The sequence below is a fragment of the Harpia harpyja genome, chromosome 9, assembly GCF_026419915.1.
Source record: "Harpia harpyja isolate bHarHar1 chromosome 9, bHarHar1 primary haplotype, whole genome shotgun sequence".
NCBI classification, from domain to species: Eukaryota; Metazoa; Chordata; class Aves; order Accipitriformes; family Accipitridae; genus Harpia; species Harpia harpyja.
This window is the reverse complement of record NC_068948.1, coordinates 17,169,608-17,184,272: the sequence shown is the minus strand read 5'-3', so window position 1 is coordinate 17,184,272 and position 14,665 is coordinate 17,169,608. Positions and strand designations below refer to the sequence as shown.

At 37.4% G+C, this 14,665-nt stretch overlaps 1 long non-coding RNA gene across 1 annotated transcript in view; it reads left to right on the top strand.

Annotated features, from left to right (window-relative positions):
• Positions 1-14,318, top strand: part of LOC128146121 (uncharacterized) — a 121,545-nt gene extending 107,227 nt beyond the window's left edge. Inside the window, exons 3-4 of the long non-coding RNA XR_008236683.1 lie at positions 6,711-7,015; positions 14,209-14,318. This is a non-coding gene — a long non-coding RNA (uncharacterized LOC128146121). The remainder of the gene's footprint in view (positions 1-6,710; positions 7,016-14,208) is intronic.
• Positions 14,319-14,665: the final 347 nt, after the last annotated feature.

Genomic DNA, 14,665 nt, shown 5'->3' with positions numbered 1-14,665 from the left:
AGCACTGTTACCATGTAGTGATAGTTTTTTTGCTGGAGAACTGCAGCTGAAATCACCATGTTCTTGCTAGACAACTATGAAAGCATTTTTTAGCTCATTGGTATCACAAATGACACAAGCTTTCTATTGAAATAGAGTACTGCAGTGGAAACTGTTTTCTGGCATTTTCACGTTCTCAGTTGTCTCCAGTTTTTCTGCTTTCTTTCCCTTTATATGCAGAACTGCTACTTAAAAGTTATCCTGCTTTTGTATACTGTGTTAGAGCAGTTCTGAAGAAAAAGTGTGTTTCAGTCATTCTAGAACACTGTAAGAAAAATTCTCTTGACAAACTTTGCAAACAATGCACAGAACACTATGGTTAAACAATTAAATCATTTTAGATTTTAACAATGCTGAAAACAATAATAGAATACTTGTTAAGAAAAGTCTATGGCTATTTATATAGCTGTTGAATTCTACAGTGGAGACTGATGCTAATTAATCAGATTTACTTTTCCAAAGGGACACTTCATAATGGTTTTGACAATAATACAGATGGAGTCAGGGAGGATGTACTTTAAAACTTTAGGAAAGTCTTAAATTTTGAAACATTAAAATTTGCTTTTTATATGAACTCCTATAACAACAGTGCCCCTACCTTTCCTGTCTACTAATTCTGCCAAAAATGATGTGTTTATTTGGAAACAGTAAAGTATGTTTGACATTTTTAAGACACAGCTAAGGGGGAATTTTGCAAAAGTGAAGGGGGTGAAAAGGAATTTTTATCCTGCTAAAGTAGCAACACAATCACAAGATATCTGAGTTTTATAAATCTACTGGATTGAGATAACATATGCTGCTAATTTTTTGGTATTTTCATTGAATCAAAAAGTTAGGACTTGGAATATACCAGAGCATTTCAGTAACACAATGATTGTTCAGCGTTGAGTCCAGCTTGAACTGCTCATCTGGAAAGTTTTAGCCGAAACCATCATAATTAATTAGAGATGGTTTAACTAGTTCAGAAAAGCATAATTGTAGGTCTCCCCCTTACCCTGGGTAGGGGGCTGCATGATCTGCTCTCCAAAAATTAAATAATCCAATTGGTGCCAACCACATTCTACTCTCAACTGTCAAGATCAAGTAGGCTCACACTGTAAGGCATCTCAGCTCAGATTGTTGCATACTTCAAGGTTTTTACAGTGGTGATTTGTTTCAGCCCATTACGAACCTTTGGATCCATATTCAGACTTTCTCAAAATCTGGGGTATTCAACTGGGACAAATTGTCTTCAGTTGCTATTCAAAGGCAGCATGAGAAGGCAAATGCAAATGAGCAAAACCCAACAGCAATAGTAAAATGGAGAAGTGAAGATGGTATGGAAATAAAATAGGACTTGTGGATGGCATTTTTTTCCTCCCAACAGAACCTAATAACTTCTAACAGAAAACAGCTTCATGAAGGGAGGTAGAGGCAGGCCATTAACCTTTCATTAGAAAAGACCAGACTTTGGGTCTACCCCTATTTCAAATACAGAGGAGTATAGGATTTTACAAGAAATCATTGGTTGTAGTTTCAGCTGGTAAAATAAAATTTAGAGGTAGGTTGATTCCCCAAGCCATTTATTGGATGAGTTCTTTCCAAGCTCACTGCAGAAACTGGGATAAATCATTTTACTTGGGCTCAGTTGGTCTACCTCTCTTTCCAACTTTTTATAACAGAAAAAATCATACTTCCTAATTAAAAGTTCATTATTATTGTCACATTAGTATCAGTAATAGTATACGACTGCCACTCTTTATTAATATAGTTTGTAAAAAGCTTAATTATGGGAGTCTACAAAATGTAAAGATTAAAATTAAAAGCTCGACAACTTGTATACAGGAAATTTTTGTTCTGACTGTAATGTTCTGCATTTCCATTTTGCTGGTATTCACTGAGCACAGCATAAACTGAGAACTCTGGTTTTAAAAGTAAGCATTCCTAACAAAATGTGCACCTCTATGGTTAGATTAGATATATCATGTGATATTGCTTGTGTCCTTCAATTAAAGAAATTATATAATTACCTCTATTTGAAACTTTTCTGTGCTAAATGTCAATTTTACCTTTTACAGTTCTCAGTTTGTACATTGTTGTCTGATGTACATAATATATCTAATAAACCACTAGAAATATAACACTTCCTTTATATCACCAACCAACATCGTACAAAATTGTTTCTTTGCAGGCATTTGCCATTTGTAATTACAGATCTGGCAATTCAAGGATTACATTTCATGTATTTTTGGAAAACATTTGAAAATTTTCAAAATGATTGTAAGAAATTTCAGAAAAGAAAAAAGTGGGGTTCACTGAATACTATATTATTCTGAATTTGGTCAAATAATTGTCAGTTTCATATATCCATTTAGACCTTTAGATATAAGTTATATTCACAGGGTTTTTTTCTTGCCAGTTGCAAGTCCTGCTTTTGTAGGAGTACACAAGTAATCGTTAAAATCTGAGGCAACAAATCAAAGCCTGCACTGTATTATCATTGCAATAACAGCCAAATAGGTGAAGTTTGAAATCTAAGTGCCTGAGATGATTAAGAAATTTTAACTTCTTCATTTGAATGGAATAACATGAAATGTCTTAGTCTGACATACATTCTGTGATCATAAAATAATTTCTAAAAATAAAAATAAATGTAAACAGATGCATATTATCCTTTTTGCCAATTGCAGATATTTGAAAAGCTAAAGGCTATTTGAATTGTGCTGTGAATAGACTATTCTCCACCGTAGGAAGAACAAGTTCTTCCCAGGATCCAAATACAATATTTTTCATCTTCACTGTGAAGAGCTTTTTCTTCTTCTTTTCTTTATAGGAATAAAAGGCCTTTCTGTTCTTTCAGTTGAGCGACCTCTGCCTTTTAGGGGGAAATGGAGTTTCTGCTCCACTCACCCATCGCCACCACCCAGCAATTCTGTGGCTTCTGTGCCTGATCTAGGTGAACAATTAGTTGGTACAGGGGATGGGAAAAAGGAAAAGAGAAGTATGTGAGCATGCATACATACTTTATCCACAAAGGAAGGCAGGAAGACTGGTGACCATAAGAAAAAGAACTTAAAACATCTCTCAGGTAGAAATGGTTATGTTCTGTAGTATAGCAATGCGATCAGGAATGAATATGAAAGCTTACTTTTAAATGGCTTAGGCAGCTTTGCAGTTACGTGCCAAATGGATACACTTTATGCATTCAAATATGCAATATACAGTCTGCAGTATCCTTCACAATCCATTTAGGTGATTTTGTCACACTGCAGTTTGTTAGAATGTTACTGAACTCTCCCAGCAACTCTGGGCACAGAGCTTTTTATTGGCTTTTTTTTGGTTATGTTTTCAAATAGCATTCATTAAGTGTGTTCTTCAAGCTTTTGTGGACACACTTTGATGGGTTTGAATTTTGAAATTGGAGACTTGAGGATCTAGGGTGTAAAAACTGTGAAGAGCTAGCGAAGAGAAGTTCTTAAGCACAAGGTCATCCTGGGCAAAATGTAGCCCAGCTGGTTGTGATTCATTGACAGTTGAAGACTTTAATGGCATATGTGAAATAAAGGGCAAGCGTCCACACTGCCGAGACCGTCAACATGGTACACTTTTATTGTCCATGGCAATAGATGTGGATAAACAGCCTTGAAAGGGACCAAGGTTTGACAATACTTATATAAACAAGTATTCCTCCATATCTAACAAATTCTTTAATGTTAGTTTGTAGGTATGTCCCATCTGTCATTTACTCTATGGATTTCATTTATTGTCATTATGAATCTGGCGTCCTTCCTATGTATTGTATATGTTGTGTTTTGGTTATGTTCAAATACATCTGTCTGCACTAATTTTTAAAAAAGTTTTAAGATGCACATGCACCATTTAAAAATATGCAAATATATTACATTTATCCTTTTAAAAAATTGGCTAATGAATGACTTTAGGTAGTGACGTTCTTATATTCCTGTAATCTGCCTGTTTTAGTTAAATTAAATGAAATTACTTTCATTTTGTAAAGTAATAAGTAAATTAAAGGGAGAGCCTTTGTAGGCTACTGTTTTTATGATGTCCTAACCTTAAGTAGAAAGCAAGCTGAGCCAACTAGTTGTTCTTGCTTTTATTAAAGTTCCTGTTGGCAGCGCACTGATGGGACGCATTAATCTTAGTATTAATACTGAGGAAAAGGGGCTTAGAAGCCTAGAATGAATAAATCATTCCAGAGCCCATTTGGATCTGTTGGCACCTTCCCTGTTACATTGTTGCTGGATAAAAAGGCTGCTCTAAGTGTTAAAGGGTTGGATAACACAATTGGCTTGTTGCAAAATTACCCACAGTAATTTGTGAGTGTTTTCATTGGGAATAGGAAGCAATGGGGCAGGATGGTTTGAGCACCTGTAGTTGTTCAGAAAAATTACATCCTCCTGAATATGCGTGGCAAGCCTGTGAGTTGGCACTCATAAAAGTAAAGATGTACATTTGTCACTGAGACCAGCTAGTGGTGCTTCCAGTCTAGTTCTGAAGTATTTGTTGACACTAGAGAGGAAGAAGAGTAGTTGAAATGCTTCCTATTTATGTTATATAGGTCCATCTCCAATCACGTCATTAAAATCTTTGGAGGCTAGGGGATGAGACCACATATTTTTTCAATTCAAAATTGGGGTTATCTGTTTATCTTTCCCTTTAAGATTATCTCTGAATACGCTGAAAGATAAAATCATCAGACTCCAAGAGTAACTTCTTGCTCAGTTCCTTCATGTCTTGCTGTTTTCTGGGCAGCTTTCACATTTTTTCAGTCTATCTGTGTCTGCAACATGCTGATCCATTTGTGGTTGGCTCAGAAGCCCCTCACCGCTCTGTTTTGCCAAACTGCCATGCTCTCAAGATCCTCCTCCATAACACAGCCTCAGAAATAGTTTTTGGCTACCATCGTCCTTGGCTCCTTCCGAATTCAATTCAGAGGCAGTTCTGTGCATGTTCAATGTAGGATGCAGCCAAAATGTGTCTCTGTGTGGTTACTGTGGTGGCCAAGGTGAACGAGCAGAAGGAAAGACAGAGAATGAGCTGTCCTAGGCAGTGCTATGGAACTGGGAGGTTCACAGCCTTTTCACCACCCATCTCCTGCCCCCAGTAAGTCAATGACTGGTGTGATTTCTTTTCACTGGCCCCAGGTGGGCTTGCCTGTCCTCTGGAGTATTGTTTGCACTTAAAAATTAATGGGGTGGGATTGCTCTCTGGGTGGGTTTTTCCTGATTCCCACAGTTTTGATTGCTGTTACATGGAACAGTGGCTGCAGACATCAGAGGAAGAGTGTCATACAGTAGTAGCTAAACGTTTTTCAATGGCAGTCAGTGAACAATTATATGCTACAATTTACACTATCTTCTCTAGTCTGTTCTTTGACTGAAGAAGCACCTATTATTAGCCAGACAATAATCAAACACTTAAAATAGGCATATAAAAGAAGATTTGGAGAATAATGCACGCTACGATCTAATAAGCATTTCACTCCCTCATGAGATGCACTGAAGTGTAGAAATTCAAGCCATATCACTGTATTTTTAACTGACAAAATTGCTGTTGAGACAGCTATATTTTCTCAATGTATTTTATTCATAAAACAATCTCGTTTTATAAACACAGATCATCTATAATGTAATGGATGTAATGTGCAACAATTATTTTGGATAACTTAGTTGTTAGATGGCACAAATCAAAGTTAAAAAAATATTGAAACAGAAGGAAAATGAAAAAATGCGAAATGTCTCAATACATTTTATTTTCAATGAAATAATAGAATATCACTTTACCAGTTCTAACATAAATGGGATAATTTGAAAGCTATCAACATGTACATGTGGTGTAATAGATAGAAACATACTTTTTCAAGTCAGCTGGTCATCAGTGGACTTGGGAAGGAAACACTGTTTTTCATATACATGTCATCCTGTAAAGCTGTTGATTAGCAACAGTTGACAATCTAAAAACTCAAGCAATGAGCAGTATTTGGTAATGCAACAGCAACAATAGAAGGGAGAGGACAAGAGTCACTGGATGTATTTGTTCACTTCAGAGTGTGAATTTCCCAAGAAAGTAATAATAATTTAGCTCATTTCTTAAGCAGGGGAACAAATCCTTCTGTTTCTATCTTGACACATCTTATTTCCTTTCCTTTCTAATTCCTTCTACTCCCACTGTCTCTGGCCCAGAGCTGTGCTTAAGTACAGTGGCTTGTGCAGTGACCTAATGCTTGGCTCAGTTTGTACAGGACAGATTATGAATAACACAGTATATCTGGTTCTGTTCAAAAGCTTCCAAACTGAGTGTATATTAAAATTACTATTTTTAGAGCAACAGTTGAAAAGACAACAACAAAAAAAACCCCACCTGTTAGCTTATACTCTTAGAGCATACCTTCACCAGATGCTGAATTTAAACTTCACTTACTAGTATTTTTATAGTCCTTTTATATATTTGGGCTTCTGACTTGAGTCTCACAATAAATACATTACAAAAATATATAATGTTAATGATTGATATAAAATAAAAGCTTCTGTCAGGTAGAGCACCTGAGTACTACCTATTGTGTGTTTACTATTTGGTACTTGGAGATCATGAAAACTGGTTGTGAGCAGTGGATAATGTTTGTCATTTTGTACTATAGCACATGCTAATCACCTGCCCTTTTTTTTCTTGAGGTGTAAGCTGTGAGTCTGCATTTCAGGAAACCCTACAAGGATGTTCTGCTGCAGAGAAGTAAAGACTGCAAGCTAGGACATCCACTTTAAAAGCACCCCAGAAGAAGACCCACTTCATGAAGCCTGGGTCTATACTGCTGTCCCCAGGAAGGTCTGGAGCTTCTGAATTTGAAGAAACAGTAAAAAAGCAGAAGTCCATACTAGGAGAAAAGCTGTTCTCTATAGCATGATAACCCTGTCAGGAAACAGAAGACAAAGTCCTGCCTGATCTAAAGCTGTGGAAAACCTTGAACTCACAAGAAAAGGTAAGGTCAACCCACATAAGAGAAGGTGGCTCAAAACTTTTGATGTTAATAAAAAGAATCTGTAATTCCTAAGTGATTTGCAGGTAAATGTTATTATAATAAAAAATCCCTTTCTGAATTCCTTGCTTTTCTTCTGCATTTTCATGATGGGGTCCTCCCAAAGTGCTAGGGAATATCTATGCATGCAGTGGTCTCAGCACATTGTGTGTCATGTCAGACAAGGTAGATGAGCCTGGGTCTCTGTGGAAGGGCCAAGGCTTAATGTAGGCATCTCTTATCTTAGATGTATGTGATATCTGGTGCTTGGTTCCACTTGCTACCAATGGGAGAGGCAGAAGACTGGCCTAGTTTGTAATACCAATTATTATTAAATTGCATGGTGGGCCTGAGTCTAATTTTACCCTGATTTTATAGAGCCATTGACTTTAATGGACTTGTTCCAAACTTTTCACTGGCATAACTGCGAGTAGAATTAGGCCCAATAACTGTCATGTAAAACAAAATCATTCCATCTTGTAAAGCATAATGCAGGTTACATGGTAGTTAAGTGTGGGCCCAATAAATTAATCTTTCAGATGATGTGTTAAATGGCAACATTGGATACTTGCAGTCAACTAAAATTTCCTGGCATATTTTCATAGGACGAAGGACATTTGTTACTAACCATGTCCAAAACAAGTTCTAGCTAGTATAATTGTATTTTACTTAACTAAAAGTGCCTTTGTGCATATAGTTAGGTAGTTATTCTTCACTCCATCTTTTAGAAAACGCAAGCAATTATGTAGTGATTTTGGTGCAGATGACAGCTGTGTTATCACCCAGAAGCAGCATGCAGTGGAGTTTCTCTTAGCTTGTACCGTTGAACTGCAAAGTGTCTTTAAAGTCTAAAATTGGGGAAAAAAGAAGTGTCAAGACTACTGTTTTAATATTTAGGGACAGATCCTCAGCTAATATAAATTACCATAGATGGGTTGAAACATCACCTTAATTGATCTGCCTCTTATCTCTTAAAATAATGTCCATTTTAATTGGTCATGCCCCTTTGGTTTTATTACTCCTACTTATTTATATAAAATGTTTTATGGCACTTTGGTCTTAAATAAGAAAACAAGGTACAGGCTATTACATTTTTTCTGGTTCTTTCTCTTTGTGTTAGTCCTGAATTTGTCCTAAAGCAACTCTGAAACACTTCAGATTAGCTACCGTAATGTGCTTTGAAAATACCTGTCTTTCTGCCTGTCTCTTTGGGCAATCAAATCTGCATTTAAGACCACCTCGTTTAACACTTAACTGTTGCCACATTCAAGACGATGATGTGGATTTTGCTAGCCATTTGGAAGGTGGGGTAATGCAACCATGCAAAGGAATTAATGCAGAATTAAAAATGTCTCCAAAGAAGATGCCCCATATAGGCCTCTAACCTATATGTGGAGAGCAATGTATTCCTTGCATGCCCCATGGGAAAGCCTACCAAAACTGTAGGTAGGAGAGATTAGTTGAAGAGAGGGTTTCAGGTAAGCCATGATAGTCAACCCCAACAGCTACAGAGGGGCTCAAGTAAGTATTATACTGTTCCTGTTAATAGGTTATGTATTACTTTTACATCATCTATAGTCTGTACAACTTCACTCTTTCTACCTTTCAAAATGGTGCATGCAGGCAGGGAGCAGTGGCATTTTTGTCTTAGAGCAGCTGATCAGTTTTATGAGATTATGTAGGGAATACTAGGCAAAATGTTTCAGCAAACTTCAGATGCACCGATGGGCAGAAGTCTTCATTGCACTCTCATAAACAAAAAAATGAAACTGATTTTGCTGCTGGTAAAGTCTGGTGGTAGTTCCAAAACATCGTGAACTGTGTGAGGTTTGTATGCATTGAAATAAAGCCAGAGAAGTGCATGTGAAGCAATACCTGTGCATTTAAGTTAAATATATCAGGATGCAAGAGTGCTGTGACCAAGACAGAAAATGTAATGCAAACAGAAACAGGGGTTTCAGCTTACCAGCTACAGGTCTCCTAACCTGAAATATTATATTTTTTGGATTTCAGTACCACAATACTATATACTTGGCTTCTCCAGTTCAAGTCCATAACAAATTACTTGCATTCTGTGCTGAGATTCAAAAAAAAAAAAAATTTCTAGAAACAGCTGCTGTTGGCTTGCTCTGTAGTCTGGCTTCACCTGATTCCCAAACTCAGCCAACAAACACAGTCCTCCTCCACTTGTAGAGCTTCTGGTTTGTCTTGGCCCATACAGCCCTTTGTCCTCTGACAAAATTTCACTGGAAAACTCATGCAAATAATGTTTGGTCTTTACCAACTCATCTCAAGGAAGAGGACCCATGTTTTAGCTTCTTTTCCTTCTCTGCAGTGAGGAAAACATGGAGGGGGAAATTTTATGTGAGGAATCAACCGTGTGCAGGTCTAGTCTCAAAACCCCAAGAAGTCTTGGACAGCTGTGACCCTGGGCTCTCCATATATTCTTCAGTGAGGTATTTGCCAGGATAACCACTGACTGTAACAAGTGTAATGGGGTGTTACTGTATTTGCCATCTGTATTTTCCATGCAGTTTACCCAGCACTCTTACCCTCTCCAGAGCGAGAGGACTATGAAAACCTCCTCTTCATTAAGTTCAATGCATTGTCTTATAGGAGTAAGTGCACATCTATGCAGGAAAAAAAGTAGGGGTCTATGACATTTACTTTGTGATGTCTACCACCCTTGCTGATCAAACTATGCTTATGTGTGATCAAATATTCTTCACCCTTTTGGAAACTTAAATCAAATTCTCTTAATTTCTGACTCCAGAGTGGCCCTGAGACCAAGGAATAGAGGAAATGAATGAAAACAGGGAAAGATTAAAAGGCCAAAAAGACAGGAAGGATTCATGCAGTAACCCAAGTGTCTCTGACATCAAGATTAATGAGACTTGCCCTCCTACCTCTCAGATATACACACTCCACAATCATCTGCTCAGTTTCTACCCCATTGCTGCCTGGAGTCATAATTGTGTGAAGTAGAACACAGCAGTTTTGCATGTTTGGCTGATGGCTCCTCTCTTTGCCTGCCTTCTTTATGTCCTGCACCATTTTCCAACAGATTTAAATTGGTTGCATGACTTCAGGTTACAGTGTTCTCCCTGTATTCAACTGGTCCGTAAGTATCTACATTCATTTGCTCTCCACAGCATCCTTATTTTCTCATTATTCTGACTTTTGCTGCTTGCTCCTGCTGAGGTTCTGAATTATGCCAGATTAATTACCTATCCCTAAATCAGAGGAATCTGCATACCTAGTCAACCTCTTTTTTTCTGATATCAACATGGCAGAGCTATTAAAAAGCAATGACCAAAAAGAGCAGAGGAGTCGATTGGAAGAGCCATCAGAATTTTTAAGAGGAGCATGAGAAAGTGAAGAGTTTGTGATGAAAGGGATTGTGGCAACTTAAAAGTTTACCTACATAGAAGCAACATAAAAAATGGTTTGAATCTCTTCAATAATCAAATCAGGAAGTTATCATGGATTGTATTTTCTAAAATGTGAGATAATAGCACAGTACAGGAACATTCAAAAACCTACTATTAATTATTAATAGAAACTAAGAAATACACAGTGAGATCTAATTGCCAGCTCTATTCTGAATTAATCTTTGTTTAGGTTTTGGAGGGTCTGACTCAGAAACAAACTCATCCCGTTAGTAAATCATGCTATTTTTAATGACTCAAACTGAGCTGCTTCAAAAAGTTGTTTTAAAAATCACTTTGATTTCAGATATATTTGACTAGATGTGTACTCCAGATATATGAGCTGTGTGGGAAGAACATATATTCTAACTTACCCAATGTTTTGAAAAGACAACCTGAAACTTAAGAGAGGTTTAGCTATTACAATGGTGGCAACCAAAGGAGTGTCTGGAGCCAGCTAGTCAGAAGTACTCTCATAGTTCAGGGTCTGGGCTTAAATGAAAAATTGTTCAGGGTCTGGGCTTAAAATGAAAAATTGTCAATTTTCAATTTTTTTTTGGGGGGGGGGGGAGCCATTTGCTTTTTGTTCATCGACCATGGGAAAATGGTAAAAGAGAAAAAAATAAATTGGAATCCACTACGCATTTTCAAATAAAATTAATTTCAGTTTAGACGTCTTGGGAGAAGGTGAAATGTTGCTATAAAAGTACTTTGTTCACTGAAGTTGTCTTTTAATAAAATATTTTTACAACCAAACTAATTCGGCAGCTTGGATTCATTTAGATGGATGGCATCTTTATTCATTTTTCAGGTTGGAGAAAGAATCAGATACTTACTTCTGTGAATATGCCCCTACCATATGTGTAGGGTGGGACCTTATCATGCGGCAAATGGCAGGGTAGGCTCAGGCAGTCAGGCGAAAACCTTGTGAACCATCTGAACTCTCCTTAAACAGCCTGATTAAGGCCACTACTTTCTCTGGTTTAAGTGGGCATAATGTCAGGAATTGTGGGACAGAAAAGAAATGTAGGAGAGAAGCATAGGATTTTGGGCTTGGGCAATCCAATCCATGGAAAGAAAGACATCTAGCAGTGGTTTGTTCCTTTCATAAACAAGTTATTTGCTCTACTTGTATCATTACTTATTCATTTGGATTAGTAACAGGCTTTTTAAAACTATTAAAGCCTTGCCACTCATCTTCAAAACTGCCTCTAGGCATCTTTGATTTGTATGGTTAACATTTACTCCCTAAGGTCTTATCGACCTTGGCAGTGTTAGAAATCATATTTTCACATGCATGAATTGCCCTTGACTAATTTGTCCAGTACAGTTTGAACATAAATAACCTTCCTTTGGCAGTTGCATTTTTTACTTTTCACTTGTTTATTTTTAAGAAACATGGTGCGAATGTGTGCATAGTTATACGGAATACTGCAAAGTAAATCCGTATCAAAGTTTGGTTAAGAATGTGCATTATTGTTTTCCTTGAATATGTTAATGCTAGAAGGAAGGATTTCTTTTTTTCCTTTTCTTATTTTCTTCTCTATTGTGAGTCCTTTTTTCTAATCTCCCTTTCAGAATCATACAGTTCACAGTGACTTTTGATGTTATTCTCCCCGATAGTAGTTAGGCATTTCTAAGACCAGAGTGAAATTAATTTTCGCATTGTGACATGGTACATACTCCACAACAGTCCTCCCTATTTAGTTAGCAAACATAAAAAATGGTAAAGATTCAGAAAGTTTTGGGTTTTGCAAAATCTGACTTCCTGTAAAAAGTATGCCAGGGCCACTGAAAGTAATACCAGACACATTGTAAGCAGCAATATCAGACAACAGCTCAGGAGGGGAATACAAGAACATAACAGGACTTCACTATCAGTACCGAAGCATCAAGAAAATACCTTATGCTGTGTCACCTAGTGGCTTCCAGGCTGGAAGCATGGAATATCAGCCCTGCACAGTGTCAGGGACAGGAGACAGCAGTTCCCATGTTTGTCGTAGACGTAGGATGTGACCTGCCAAGCTATGCAGCTTGGCATCAACAGTGAAGATGTTAAGGGTTGGAAAGCAAGATTTCTCAGTCCAAATTCAAGCTCTACAGCTGAGCCACTATAACCTGGTGTGTTAAGGGAAAGCACTGTATTAGAGAATGCGTTAACTGCCATGGGGCTGAACATTATTAGAAAACTGATGTGATTTTAGTACTTTCGGAGACATGTTAACAATTCTAGTAGAAAGCAGATAACTGCTTTTAATTTATCTGGTCACGGTAAACCTTACATAACTGTAAATAGAGGATAGTAAGGTGAATCCAACAACAAATAATTATTACAGAGTAATTCAGCTTTTTGAATCTGTAGCTATTAACAGCTTGTTAGAAATGTACTGAATCATTTGCCTGGGGTCTCTGATACAATGTATGCAATCGTCTGTTTGTAGATACAGTGAATACTTCCTTAGAGATGCAACAGGAAAACACATGCACGAATGTACTACAAGATAGTCTGTCACACTTCATATAGCATTAGCTGAGGCACAACTCTGTGATGTGTTTTCTGGACGTAATCCTTGGCATGGCATAGGATTTTTCCTTCTCACCTGGAGACATATATTTTCAGTTCCTTTTACAATGTTTTCACCAGACGTTTTCCTGACCTTTGGCCAAAATTTTATTGACAGCACTATGAGTTTCATTGTCTAATTCTTGAATTGTGTTTGAGATGGAAACAATACCTTCATTTCCTGACACCATTTTCAGAAAATCTGGCAACAGTCCCAGCACTGCCTCACCAGCTACAACAGGGCTATGGCCAGGGACTGGAAAAGGACGCACCTTTCAGTCCTATCTCCAGTGGTTCTCAGTGTGCTGCACTGCACCCTCGGGAGCGGCACTTAGGAGTATATGGGCCTCGATGACTTAGCTATCTGAAAGACAAAGTCATCATAGTAGCTTTCTCACAGTGTGTTGAACTAGCACCCGTGTAACACTGAAATTCCTCAGAGCGGTACAGAAGCAATACTTAATGTTAATGACCTGAGTATTTCAAGCAGAAAAAAGATCCTTTGGACTGGGAGACCTTAAAGAGTTTTCCACAGTTTAGTTTTCACAGAGAATCCTTTTCCCTCTTTTCACATTGAAGAGTTTTTTACAAAATATTGCTATCTTTTTTCCTAATTAATATTCTGTGGACTTCCTCCTGGATTCCTATCGGTCACTAACTATCATTTCTGCTGATATTATCTTTCAGATCTTTTACTTTGTAAAAAGTCATTTCTGTGACAATCTAATATAAAGAGTAATCTAACAATGAGAGCCTGGAGGCGAAAGTCTCCTCTTGTTAATATGCTTGTTACAGAAATACAACTTTCTATGAAGATTGAAGCCCTGGTTTATGGGATTGGAACCTGGCTGGACTTCAGCCTAAAGAGGAAAGTCTTCAGCCTAAGAAACATCTGTTCTACTATGATTTTCACTGTTAGTGCTGTATACTAAGTACTCAAAGGTTATGTGCTCCTTTAAAAGGCTTAGCTTTTAGCTACCATATTATAAACTATCTAGTGTTTGCTATTTAAGTTGAAGACTGCTGAAAACTCTTGAGAGCTTCTTGTATTAGCTGAACTACTGTCAGTGTGGCATGTGTTTTGTTCCTTTTAGAAAAGGCATAGGGTAATAGAAAGTTGGCAGTGGATAATTTTCTAATTATGTGGCATGCTCCCCATTTTACAGGCTGACTGGCAGTTTCAGCAAAACAAGAGGATAAAAGTAAAACTGATCTTCCATCCACACAATGACACCTTAGAGGGTCTGAGAGAAAGTTCCGGTCAAATCCACATGCATTCAGGTAGGGATCTTGTATAACTTTTTATAATAAAACCCTGGTAGAATGAATGTTTTAGATTAGAGTAAGTAGCTTTGATCACTGCTTTGTTGAGTAAAATATTTTTAAAACTTCAAGTTTTAAGCATCAGGTCAGGGTGAGAGCAGAGATGACTCCATGTCTATCTGAAAACAATTGCAATCATTGCAGGGAAACAAAGCTTGAGGGAGGAGGAGCTCTAAATATTTTCAGAGACATAAAGAATTAGATCACTTTAAATAGGTTGCCTCATCAGTGTTTTGATTCAAGTTGATATTCTGTACTCTTTTCCTCCATTCTGTTGTTATGGCAGACTAAGAATTTATT